This window comes from Centroberyx affinis, unplaced genomic scaffold, assembly GCF_046629955.1.
Source record: "Centroberyx affinis isolate AG114_WGS23_722 - 3 ecotype Tasmania unplaced genomic scaffold, CSIRO-AGI_Caff_v1 ptg006600l_1, whole genome shotgun sequence".
NCBI classification, from domain to species: domain Eukaryota; kingdom Metazoa; phylum Chordata; class Actinopteri; order Beryciformes; family Berycidae; genus Centroberyx; species Centroberyx affinis.
Window position 1 is genome coordinate 22,265 of NW_027283344.1, and position 12,809 is coordinate 35,073.

General features: G+C 42.9%; 1 pseudogene; it reads right to left on the reverse strand.

Annotated features, from left to right (window-relative positions):
• Positions 1-12,227, reverse strand: part of LOC139638858 (nuclear pore complex protein Nup98-Nup96-like) — a 33,320-nt pseudogene extending 21,093 nt beyond the window's left edge.
• Positions 12,228-12,809: the final 582 nt, after the last annotated feature.

Sequence of the window (12,809 nt, forward strand, 5' to 3'; positions counted from 1 at the left end):
CAAAGAAGCTCTCAGAAAAGCAGGTAGACCACGACCTCGTGGACTGGATCACAGACTACCTCACCGGCAGGCCACAGTACGTCCGGCTGCAGGGCATACTGTCAGACGTGGCGGTGGGCAACACCGGCGCACCCCAAGGAACCGTACTGTCACCATTTCTTTTCACCCTCTACACCTCAGACTTCTGTTTCAACTCTGGATCGTGCTGCTAGCTAAATAAGAGCCATTGAGTAATTGCGCGATTCATAATCCGAATAGTCGATTATTTGTTTCAATAATCGATAGATTATTCGACTATCAAAATCGTTAGTTGCAGCCCTACTATCTTATAATCCTATCTAATCGTATTTTATAATCTTATTTTATAATTCTGCACAGACTGTCAGACTTTGTCGTCACTGAACTTTTATTGATTACATCCTTTTGTGGATGAATTAAAAAAACCGAAAGTCTGTACTCTTCTCCTTTCCTCTCACCTCCTCCTTCTTCTTGGGGTCAGACAGAGGGTTTCTGAAGAGCGGAGAGTCTCCGAAGGGGGAGTAGGCCAGAGCGTTGAGCTGCTGCTGCAGCATCACCTGCTGGGCGGCCGCTGCGTTCGGGTCGCTGAGCGCTGGAGGAGAAAACAAACAACCTGTGTCACTTCCCATGTGATGAACCTGCCTCAGTACGACCGAGGTCCCTCAAGGTTTTGTCACAACTGGACCAGTGATGTCTGAGATATCATGTTTGAATTAAAGATTTTGACCTTGAATTACAGCACATTCATTAAGCCAATCAAGTGTAATCTTTTTTTAATGCCAGAAGAACGCAGAATCCCCCCCACCACACACACAGGAGAGAGAAAAATAGACAAACAGAAAGAAATACAAAGAAAAATAGACCTAATGATGGAAGGAAAGACAGAAAGAAAAACAGACAGACAGAAACTTAAGAAAAAAAAAAACAGATTGCAAGACAGACAGAAAGAAAGTAAAACAGGAAAGCAAAAAGAAAGTCAGACTCCAGCTGCTCACCGACAGGCTGCTGCGGCGCTCCGAAGCCCAGGCTGCTGGCTCCACTGTTGAATCCAGTCGCTCCAAACGTTCCCATGGTTCCCAGTGTGGTTCCCAGTTTGTTCTGGGTGTTCCCAAACAGAGACGTCTGCCCCGTGCCCACTGCTGAACACACACATTTGTATTAATATACTTGTGAGGACCTTCATTCAGCACTACCTTCATTCCCTGACCTCTAACCTCGGCCTTAACCCAAAACCATAAACTAAAGTGAAAGTGCAGTAAAACACAGATCACAAATTCAATTCCCTCACACTTCACAGAGGTATCGATCACAACCTTTTCCACTGCTGATGCAGATACAGATTAGGGCTGGGCAATATATCGATATTATATCAATATCGTGATATGAGACTAGATATCGTCTTAGATTTTGGATATCATAATATTGTGATATGGCATAAGTGTCTTTTCCTGGTTTTAAAGGCTGCATTACAGTAAAGTGATGTCATTTTCTGAACTTACCAGACTGTTCTAGCTGTTCTATTATTTGCCTTTACCCACTTAGTCATTATATCCACATTACTGATGATTATTTATCAAAAATCTCATTGTGTAAATATTTTGTGAAAGCACCAATAGTCATCCCTACAATATTGTCGCAATATCGATATCGAGGTATTTGGTCAAAAATATCATGATATTTGATTTTGTCCATATTGCCCAGCCCTAATACAGATTCTGAGTACTAAACAGCGTTCATATCAAGTTATCCTGTCCATTATTAGCTACTCAGGATCTGTGCATCCCTAATCTGGTCCTTGGTAATGATGCGGTTCCATCAGTACCTGCTCCGAACCCGGTTCCCAGTCCGGTCCCCAGGCCTCCGGCGGCCGGCTTGTTCCCAAACAGGCTCCCGCCGGCAGGGTTGGCACCAAAACCTACAGCCAGTAAGAAAAACAAAACAAAACAAAACAACTATTGGTTATCATTCCAGTGACAGCAGCAGTAACTCCACCTCGCTGTCTGGCCGGTCCACAGTTTGAGAAGGAAGCTGACAAAACACTGAATCCAAACATCCACCGGGGCTCCTTTCAACATTTTCACTTTTACCAACCAATTAGATTTTCAGAAGAGGAAAAGACTGAAAAGATGGTTGGCGACTTGTCAAAGTCGAGGGTTGAGTAGACAAATCTTCAATCACAATTCTCTGTGAAGTCCTTGGAGGCTTCATGCTTGTGATAAAGAGCTAAATAAATACACAAGATGGAACGTGAAATCTACTACCCATATGTTTACAGAAAAACATATGGGTTCACTCACAATGTGCATCTAAAAGTGGGAATATTTGTTGTGTTCTTTTATCTTTCTATTTTACTTGGTTTGATTCTTTTAATGCAATGCATTTTGCTTGTTCTTTTATATGAATTTTATCTTTTTATCTGTCTTTTATCTGCCTTTTATTGATGTAAAGCACTTTGAGCTGCATGTTGTGTATGAAAGGTGCTATACAAATAAGGTTATTATTATTATTCTTATTATTACTATGCAGAGTAAAGAATACCAGGATTTGGCTTGTGTTAATCTCCCACTCTGCTAGTTCCAGAGTGACTTTTAACAATTACACACTTGTTTTTATGTTGTTTTTTTTAATGTATGTGTGTCCCTGATGTTGTGTCTTGCGTCTCTCCTCGGGACACAGATACAAATCTGGCTGTAATGTTCTTTTCTTAATATATAAGGTTCTGGATTAATGTCTAAGGCTGCGTTCACAGCAATCATGTTCTGATCCGTTTATCTGAACTCTGCAGCGTTTCCTCCTTCAGTTCAGTTGGTTTGTCCAGGTGAGAACAGTGACCTTTGAACTCTGGTGGCACCAAATAACAGCACAGAGAGTCTCAGTCCTCTAACAAGAGAACCGCAACTCCAACTACAGGAAACCATCCCAAAACACAAGGGATTATGGGTAGAAGGAGACAGATGCGGTTCCTCATGCTTGGGAAGCCCAGCAGAACAAAATGAAGTCTGGTCATATTCAGCTATTTCTTCATGTGTTCTTAACTAGTATGAACACCACAGAAGAAGAGGCAGACAAGTCCATCATGTTAGATGAAGTTACAGGAAGTCTAGTCTCTAACCTGCAGGATGACAGGTTCAAACTGTCCAATACACAAGCTGCTTGTGAGTCATGTAACTTTTGCTTATAAGCCCTGGTTGGCTTGTAGCTAGCTTTTCCTCTCTGGTTCAGACCAAAGAGAACCAGCTGGAGGTTTGATCACATCCTAACTCAGCACTAGGATTGGGCAATATGTTAAAATTTCCAACCGGCCACCGTCAGCCCAATACCGGCGATTGCCGATATATTGGCGCAGGTGTGTGTGCGGCGCTCAGGGGGCGGGGCAGTCCCCCACTCCCCACACGCCATCTTCAGAGAACAATCATGGAAGAGCTCGTTGCCAAAAAGAAAACAAAATCCCCTATTTGGGATTATTTTGGTTTTAAACCGGACGAAACTGGCAAGCCGAAGGACCTAAATGAAGTAATTTGCCGTCTTTGCGAACGAGTCCAGACATTTGAAAAAGAGTCGGATGGCGTCAGATGAAGGAGCCTCCCTCCGCCTGCAGCCTCCAAATGAACAAACAGGTGGGGATAACAAATTATGCTATTAAATGAACAGGGTGCACAACTGCACATTCAGCTTTTGGTCTAGTTCTCAAATATGATTTATGAATTGACGATGCTTTTCAGCACCGATCGATCGGACAGCGACCACTAAAGAGGCTTCACTGTCATTTAGTCAGACGGGACGAAGGGAAGTGAAGGCGGGACTTACCAAAAGTGGAAGTGTTGGTCCCTGTTCCCAGTGTGAGGGCCGGCTTGTTGCCGAACAGGCCGGTGCCGGTGCCGAAGGACGGGGCGCTGGTGGTGGTGGTGCCGAAACCCGCCGTCTTGTTGCCAAATAAACTCTGCTGTAAAACACAACACACACACCGCAATGTCAACCCCCATTTACAAAGAGCCATCACACACACACACACACACACACACACACACGGCTGAAAAGGAGATTTCCTTTTAATTTTTCTCCCAGGAAAAAAAATATATCAGCGAAAAATGATGACGGTGTGTTTCTAATTCAGCTTCATCACACTGATTACAATGGAATCACCAACATGTGTGTTAATACAGCTTGTGACCTGCGGAACAAAATCCTTAAACCTCTGGGCAAAGTCATCATGTACTGCAATTTATTACAATATTTTTAAAGTTCATTCATCCTTTTAGTAGGACGTTTATATTTTTCTACTTTAAAAATTGCAGTGTAGAAAAAACACAGATGAAACGGCAACAGCCTAAAATATTCTACAAAAAGCAGCTAAAAAGTAAAACGCAAGACTAATGTATTTGGACAATTCAGAAACAAGCATCCAGAAGAAACTCCTACCTCCAATTTCATGCCAAATTATGGATTGAAAGATGACACCTCAGTATATTTGACAAATTATTCTATGAATGTCAGTCTATTTGGTTGAGTTCATAAACATCAGTTTCCAGGATAAGAACCTCTCTCATTCCTCTAGGAAAACAACGAGAAAAGAAAACGCTTATGCTTGGTTAAGTTTACTGTAAATATCAGAAAATTAGTTTTTTTTTTTAGAAAATTATAAATGATAAAAAAAAAACATACCCCAAAACCTAAGAAAACAAAATGACACGGTGAAAATAAACAACCAGGCCAGTTTTCCATGGCAACGCCAACAGTAGCATTCTCAGAAGTCCAGGTTGAGACCAACAAGGTTTAGTCAAGGTTTGCTCAAGGTCTAGTCACGTTTAAACCCCATTAAGCCTTTAGTAATCAGGTTTAGGGAGGTTTAATAAGGTTTGGTCAGGTTTACTCAAAGGTTAGTTCTACTCTGACTGACAGTGGATCAAACTGAAACATGAACTCAAATCACAGTCGTGCCGTCTGTGTGTTCAACTGCTTCGATGTTCTGCGTCAAAATGACCAAAATCAATTAATACGAAGCTCATTTCTGCACGTAGCGCTGCACGATTGTGGCTAAAATGCAAATCCCAATTATTCTGTGAGAATGTGACCGCAATGATGTAGTTAAATATAACGCAACTGAAAACATTTCAACACTACAGCCTGTTAAGTGGAAAAGTTTGAATGAAAAATGTGAAAAAAGGAAACCGTGCTGGAGACTTGTGGATGTTGTTGCTTAATGCCCCTTTAGCCCTGTGTTGACCCATGGAAAAGTATTCCAGCTACACAATAACACTGTTAGTGCTGAATGAAGGTTAATAGACTGGACTAAATCCATTTTGCCCATTTCAAACTAGACTCCGCCTCCCCCCCCCCCTTCCGGTTTGTACCTGTGTGCCGACGTTGCCGAACCCGGTGTTGGTCTGACCGAACAGCCCGGTCCCCGTCCCGAAGCCGGTGGCGGCGCTAGTCTGAGCCGTGGCGCCGAACAACCCGCCCGCCTGAGCCGCCGCCGTGTTGCCAAACAAACCCTGAGGCACAGCAGAGGACAGGCGTGAGACGGAGGACAAAACCTCCCCAGCACCAGACGACAGGAACAACTGACCGCACTGCAGCAGGCAGAGGGAAGACAGGACCGTCCGCCTCGCCATTTGGAATCTTAACTTTTTTCTTTACCAGGCATAATGTGGGGGAAAAAAACAAACACTATGCAAGACTTTTATATAAAAATACTCCCATATTATAAACCTAAATCAGCAGACCGTTGCGTCTCATCCTCACTAACTGAGCCGCTGCAGATTCTCCCTGTTTGTCCAAATTAAACTCTGCTGTCAGTTTGCTCTCTGGTGGGAAATCTCCTCCACACAGGAAGAGACCGGACTGAAGAGGGAAATCCAGAAGAGTCTCCTGAACAGCAGCGAGTGAGACACCCCCAACACACACACACACACACACACACACACACTCAGAAGACGACATGTGACCTCACCGCATAGGATTTCTGAGTAATGAAGTCCTTGAAAGTTTAGAATTTAAACACGTTGCTACTTGGTGCAGCTTTAAAGGCATACCGAGTAGGATTTAGCTGCTTGTGGCTTGTAAAAATAACTTTCAAAGTTGACCCCTCCTCCTTCCGGTTGCCAAAACGGTAAAAACCAGTTAAAAACGTAAAGCGAGGCAAAACGCCACGCAGACAAGGCTCGTTCCAAAACGAGAGTGAATCTGTTGGCTTTCACCTGCTGGAGAGTATTGAAGGAGAGGATGGGAGTCGGGCTGTTTTCTGTTGGACAGGAAGCTGCTGTTAGCTTAGCTATCAGCTTTTCTATAACAACGAAGCTACGCTAACGGCAGCTAGCTGCCAGCTCATGATACACACTCAGCTCCGACCAGTTGCTCTGTTTTAGAGTTCAGGCTTTTAGATATAAAAGGACTCAGCAGGGGTTTTGGTTGCAGGACTCACCTGCTGCCAAAAGGTAGACGCCCAGAAACGTCCCGAATATTCAGAAACTAGAAAATCCAGGCAGAAGGCAGCAGGCTCTCTGCAGACACACACTGACACACACGACCAATGGGCCATACGTAATGATTGAGGAGGATAAGCTTTGGATGAGTTTATGCTATTTGGGGGGATATAAGAGGGGAAATCCTGCTCAGTATGCCTTTAACAAATCAAAACCTGTGACTACCGATTCTTTATCAGATCTGGTTATTAATTCATCATCAATTAGCCAACAAATGGGGTGGGTAGGTAAGGCAGAAAGAAACAAAAACTGGTTTGGTCCAGATGAGCAGCTGGGCGGACAGACAGGCGGTGCGGTCCTCACCATGCTGCTGGTGTTGGCCTGGCCCATGGTGTTGGTGTTGCCGAAGGAGAAGCCGGTGCTCTGGGTGGTGGTGGTCTGACCGAACGGCTTGAACAGGCTGCCGGCCGCCTGCTGCTGCTGCTGCTGCGCCTGCTGCTGCTGCTGCTGCGCCTGCTGGCCGAACAGACTTCCTGTGGCCGCCCCGAACCCACCGGCGCCTGGGAGAGGGAGAGGGAGGGGGGGGGGGGGGGGCACAGCGTTACTGAGAGGGAATCGCTTATTTGTATCCATTACAGCAGAGTGATGAAGACACAGCAGGCAGAAGGCTTACAGTAACGTTTCACAGTAACAATTTATTACAAAATGCCACTGTATCTATTGTCTTACAATTAGTGATGGGATGATATACCGAAATTCAATATATCGCAATATAAAAAGGTGTCAATCTGTATGTTGTGTCAGGAACATGAATGGTGATATCAGCTCCATGTTATTCTGCTGTCAGGAACATGAATGGTGATATCAGCTCCATGTTATTCTGCTGTCAGGAACATGAATGGTGATATCAGCTCCATGTTTTTCTGCTGTCAGGAACATGAATGGTGATATCAGCTCCATGTTATTCTGCTGTAGTAATCACTAATGAGACTCTTGACCATCACAGTTTCTCAAGCTCTCCATCCAAATTATATTATCGTCACTTTGTAACGACATTTTTAAATTGTTGTTTACATTCTAGCAGCCAATGGCATTGCTGGAAAGATCTGTGGCTATATACTGTATATTTCGCCATACATCATTGTGCGGCAGGACTCCCATGTAAACTAATAGACAAAGAACCCAGAAGTTTGTTATCTGTTGTGACACCAGGTAAATTTGCATTTGAGAAGAGGATTATGAGAGTTAAGATGTGACTATTATAGTCACATTTTCAAAGAATTTTCGCACCATGAAAGAAAAAACAATAAAGACAATACAAAACAAAAAAAGGGCCGGAGAGGTTTGCAACCCCAGTGGGCTTATAAAAGTACCTAAAATAAAATTATACAATGTATACAATGGAAACAACAATAACCAAAAAAAAATAATAAAATAAAAACAAAACAAAAAAAAACAATAAACAAACAAAAAACAAGTAAATTAAGTGTGTGTGAGTGATTAGGTCACATTACTTTAGAGGCGGCTTCCTCAGACTGCCTCAGTCTCCGTTCTTGTCGCCATGCCGACTTACTTGTGCCGAAGGTGGTCTTGGCCTGTCCGAAGGAGAAGTTGGTGTTGGGGGCCGAGGGGCCGAACAGGCCGGTGGCGGTGCTGGACGCGGCGGCGGCCGGGCCGAACAGACCGCCCGTCCCCGCCGCCATCGGGTTGGACGGACCCTTCCTGCCCGCCTGGTAGTCCTCCAGCCTCAGCTCCTGCAGGAAGAGAGGGAGCGCAGAGGGAGGGATGAAATCCAACATGGCGGACGCTGACGTTCAAAGAACCACAGCGGGATGAGCAGAGTTTCTGAACTGCGTGCTGTAAAAGCCGGTCAAACGGTTTCGAAGTTCCGGCCGGTCACAACATCAGAAATGAATATATGTGACCGGTTTGTGTTCATCAACAGATGAAAATGGCAAATAAATCCAACAATCAAACACTGAAAATATTTTGTTCATGCGTCTCTCTGAAATTAAAAACAGCGCTCTCTTAAAAAATAAAGACTATTAAATTCCTTTTAAATGGCACATGAACAAAGATAACAAGTGTAGGCCTATAATGTGATCGGGCAGCTGAAACCGTGATCGTCCAATCACCGATGACCTATCCAGAAAGTCTGGCGGCAGATTATGACCGGCGGCCGATCGACTGGCGTTTCCCCCGGCGGACCCACCTCCAGCGACTTGTTCTCGTACTCCTTCATGGCCGTGATGCACTGGTGCTTGGTGTTGATGCTCGTGGTCACGCCCCCTTTCACCATCGTGTCACTTCCTGTCGGAGGCTGAGGGGAAACACGAGAGGGTTAGCTGTTACGCTTCCGTCCAGAGTGAGACATCTCGCGCTTCAAAAGCTTGACACCGCTGCTGCAGACGTTCAGGTCAAACTCCTTGTAGAATATTACTGAAGACGTCAACTAACTTAAAACTTCTGCACACAAAATAGTTACAAATTGGATGATATATTCACTGAAATATTGAACTATGAAAATAGAAGAACAGTTACAAGTTGTTCCAATTATTCTGAGCGATACAACTTCCTGCTGATCGACACTCTGCTGAGCTCCAACACTGAACTTCACTGGAACATCTGTCAGTTTTGCATTGAGCAGACATAACTCACAGAACAAAAAATTCAGACTTTTTCCCAAATATTAGGTTCCACCTTTAAATTTGGCTTGTGATCCACCAAGCAAAATGTTTACTTCAATAAAACGTCAACTTTTACAAATTCACACCGTTTTCTGCCGCCCTACACAGTGTATTTTGTTACAGTAGGTTGTGGAAATAACAGGTGAACCGGTTATAAAAGCTGGAATTTAACTGAAGTAAACGCTTCTTGGTGAATCATAAGGGCCGCTTCACATGCAGCGCTCTAAAACGCTTCGAAAGCACGAGGAGTGGACAGTGAGCAATTAATTAAATTTCAAATAATTAAATTAATCGCCAACTATTTTGATAATGAATTAATCAGTTTGAGTAATTTTTTAAGAAAAAGAAGTCAAAATTCTCTGATTCCAGCTTCTTAAATGTGAATATTTTCTGGTTTCTTTCCTCCTCTATGACAGTAAACTGAATATCTTTGGGTTGTGGACAAAACAAGACATTTGAGGACGTCATCTTGGGCTTTGGGAAACACTGATCCACATTTTTCACCATTTTCTGACATTTTATAGAGCAAACAACTAATCGATTAATCGAGAAAATAATCAACAGATTAATCGACAATGAAAATAATCGTTAGTTGCAGCCCTATTTGTATCTCAGTATGCCATGGTCACAGTCGGAATAAAGGTCTGGGCGCGTCACTTGCGTTTTGCACACGGCCCCGTTGACATGAATGGATTTGAGCGTGCAACAGACACGGCATGTGAACCGGCCCTAAATCTGCCAAATTAATTAGTGAACCCTAACAATTTGGAAAAGGTTGTAAATTATGTTCTGTGAGGTACATTATGTTTGTTCATCAGTGAGCAAGGAAATGTAAAACTGCTACATTTTGACAGGAGGTTCTCTCCCATACAGAGGAGGGAAGTAAAGTAAAAATACTTTGCTACTGTACTTGCATAAGATTTTCTACTTTCTTCTCTACTAATTTTCTTTCACTGAGGACTTTTTAGTTTTACTCACTATATTTCAAAAGAAAAATCTAGACTTTCTACTCACTACGTTTTCAAAACAGACTCGTTACTCTTAGGGAAATCAACTGGGTTTTTTTGGGGTGTTTTTTTCCCGCATCAGACAGCTTCTATCCAGGAAGCAGCTGATCAAGAGTAGGGCTGAACGATTTTGAAAAAACATCTAATTGCGATTATTTTGACTGATTTTGCAATTGCGATATGATTTGCGATATTAGAGGGAATGATCATTTTTACATCATTATTCTCATTTTCATTGAAAAACGTATTAAAATGATTATGGTGTGATTTTTGCGGGGATCTGTACCAAACAAAGATGTTTTCTTAAGTCTGTAGAATATGATGTGTAGGCCAGGACATCTCTGCAGCACCACAATATTTAATTTAAAATGGTATTTTGACACACATTTCGCCTTTTCGATTAATTGTTCAGCCCTAATCAAGAGCCAAATGTGATTGGCTGCTTGTTCAGCAAAGCGACACCAGAAAAGGAGGGAAAGGGAGAAGCAACAGGAGGAAGAGAGACGCAACAAGGGAGCAGAGAGTTAACATTCATGAATTCAGCTGCTAGAATTAATGTTCACAATCTTTCTCATCTGGGATTCAGAGGAACGACAACAGAAAACCAGTTTAGAACATTACAAATGATGTTTTTAGACCACTACTTTACTTTTATAGTTAGAGTAAATTTAACACCATGTACCTTTACACTTTGCCTTGAGTAAAGGATTTAAAATGGTACTTCACTTTTACTTGAGTGAGGAATCTGTGTACTTCCACCTCCTCTGCTCCCACACAGAGAGGGAGCGGCAGGTTTCAGGGCTTCGCTCAGACAGAAATACTCACGTTGAATTTGAGCGTGGTCCCTGGCTGCTGCGCGGCCGAGAACCCGGACCCGCCGAACAGGGAGGCGGACGTCCCGCCAAACGGGTTGGAGGCGGTGTTGGTCGATCCGAACAGCCCGCCGCTGCTGGTGCTCGTCCCGAAGCCTGGAGAACACAGTGCCGTTTACAATTTTAACACACAGGGAATCCGTTTCCACTACAGGATTGAGACGTTTCATTAGAGAAATCAATCAAAATGGCTAAGAGGTGTTTGGTATGAAACTAGAGAGTGCTGAATTACTATTATTTATCATCAATTTTGCCTATAGAAACGATAAAGATGCTCCATTTTTATTTTATTCTATTTTACTTCCACTACCAGTCAAAAGTTTGGACACATATTTTTTCTTTATTTCTACTATTCTCCACATTTTAGAATAATAGTAAAGAAATTGAATTATGCAGTGACCAAAAAAATCAATCAATACTATCTTATATTTTAGATTATTTAAAGTAGCCGCCCTTTGCCTTGATGAAAAGGCAAAGGAAAGAAATTCATACATAGGATCAACTTCACTATTTATATTTGTCTAAGAAACTAATTTCAAGCATTTAAGCAGAAGCCTTTAGATCAAAATGACTTTAAGAGAATGAGAAACACAGAACATTCAGTCAGGTGGGTGCAGACTTTTGACTGGTCCTGTATGTTCTTATTCTCTTTCTTCATATCCTTAGTAGGCTATATTTTACTCTTTCTTCTCCACTCTACACCTAATGACCCAATTTCTTCTTCCTGATATTAAAGGAATAACTAGAGTTTCAACTGGCATGGGGGACAGTAGATAATGACAGAATTTAAATTTTTGGGTGAACTATTCCTATAGACAATGGTTTCATTATGGAAACCTTCACAGCAGTCCTAGCACTCTGAATTCTCACGTAAATTCTCAATTTATCATCTACTAATTTTAGTCTGCCGACTCCATACAACTGATCACAGCTGCATACACAGAACATAAGCAGGTTGTCAACATTCCTCTCGATCACATCGGTCAGGTGATGAAGTGGAACGCCCAAAACAGCAGAGCGGAGGAAGCGACTCACTGCCAAAGGAGGCGGGTTTGTTTGCGCCGAAAGCATTGTTCTGCTGGGAGAAGAGTCCGCCGGTCGTGCCGGTGTTGGTGCTGCCGAACAGGCTGGTGGACGTCCCGCCGGCCGCTCCGAACCCGAAGCCCGCAGTGGTGGAGGAAGTCACCGGCTGGCTGAACGTACTGGAGCCAAACAGGCCGCCTGGGGGGGGGGGGGGGGGGGGGGGGACACAACACATCAAACTAGTGTATTGAAGATACGGCTGGGTATTGGCAAGGACCTCACGAATAACAATACTTGGGTCGCGATACGATTGTATCACGATACATTGCGTTATGATACATATTGCGATACATTGCAACACTCCACATAATTTACTGAAAATTTAAAAATAGAGCTGAAAATACAACTTGCTGTGTACCACCTGGGTAGCCTAATATGTACATCACATTATATTGATAACTCAGCGGACAAATTGAGTCAAAACTATTTAATTCAAAGGGATTTGAGGAAAATTTAAGGACATTTTAAATCCGTTTAAAACATGAATAATTTTTTTTAATGTATTGATACGAGGGGCTGGAAAATCGATACAGTATCATGGAAAAAAATATTGTAATACTCAGCTGTATCGATTTTTTTGCACAGCCCTATTTGAAGAAATCACCAATGTCTTTTGTTTGACTTCCTCACTTCACTCCCCTTTACACACAATTCAGGCCTTGTCCACACTAATCTGGGTAAATTTGAAAACGGCATTGTCGTTTGCGTTTCCAGGCCGTT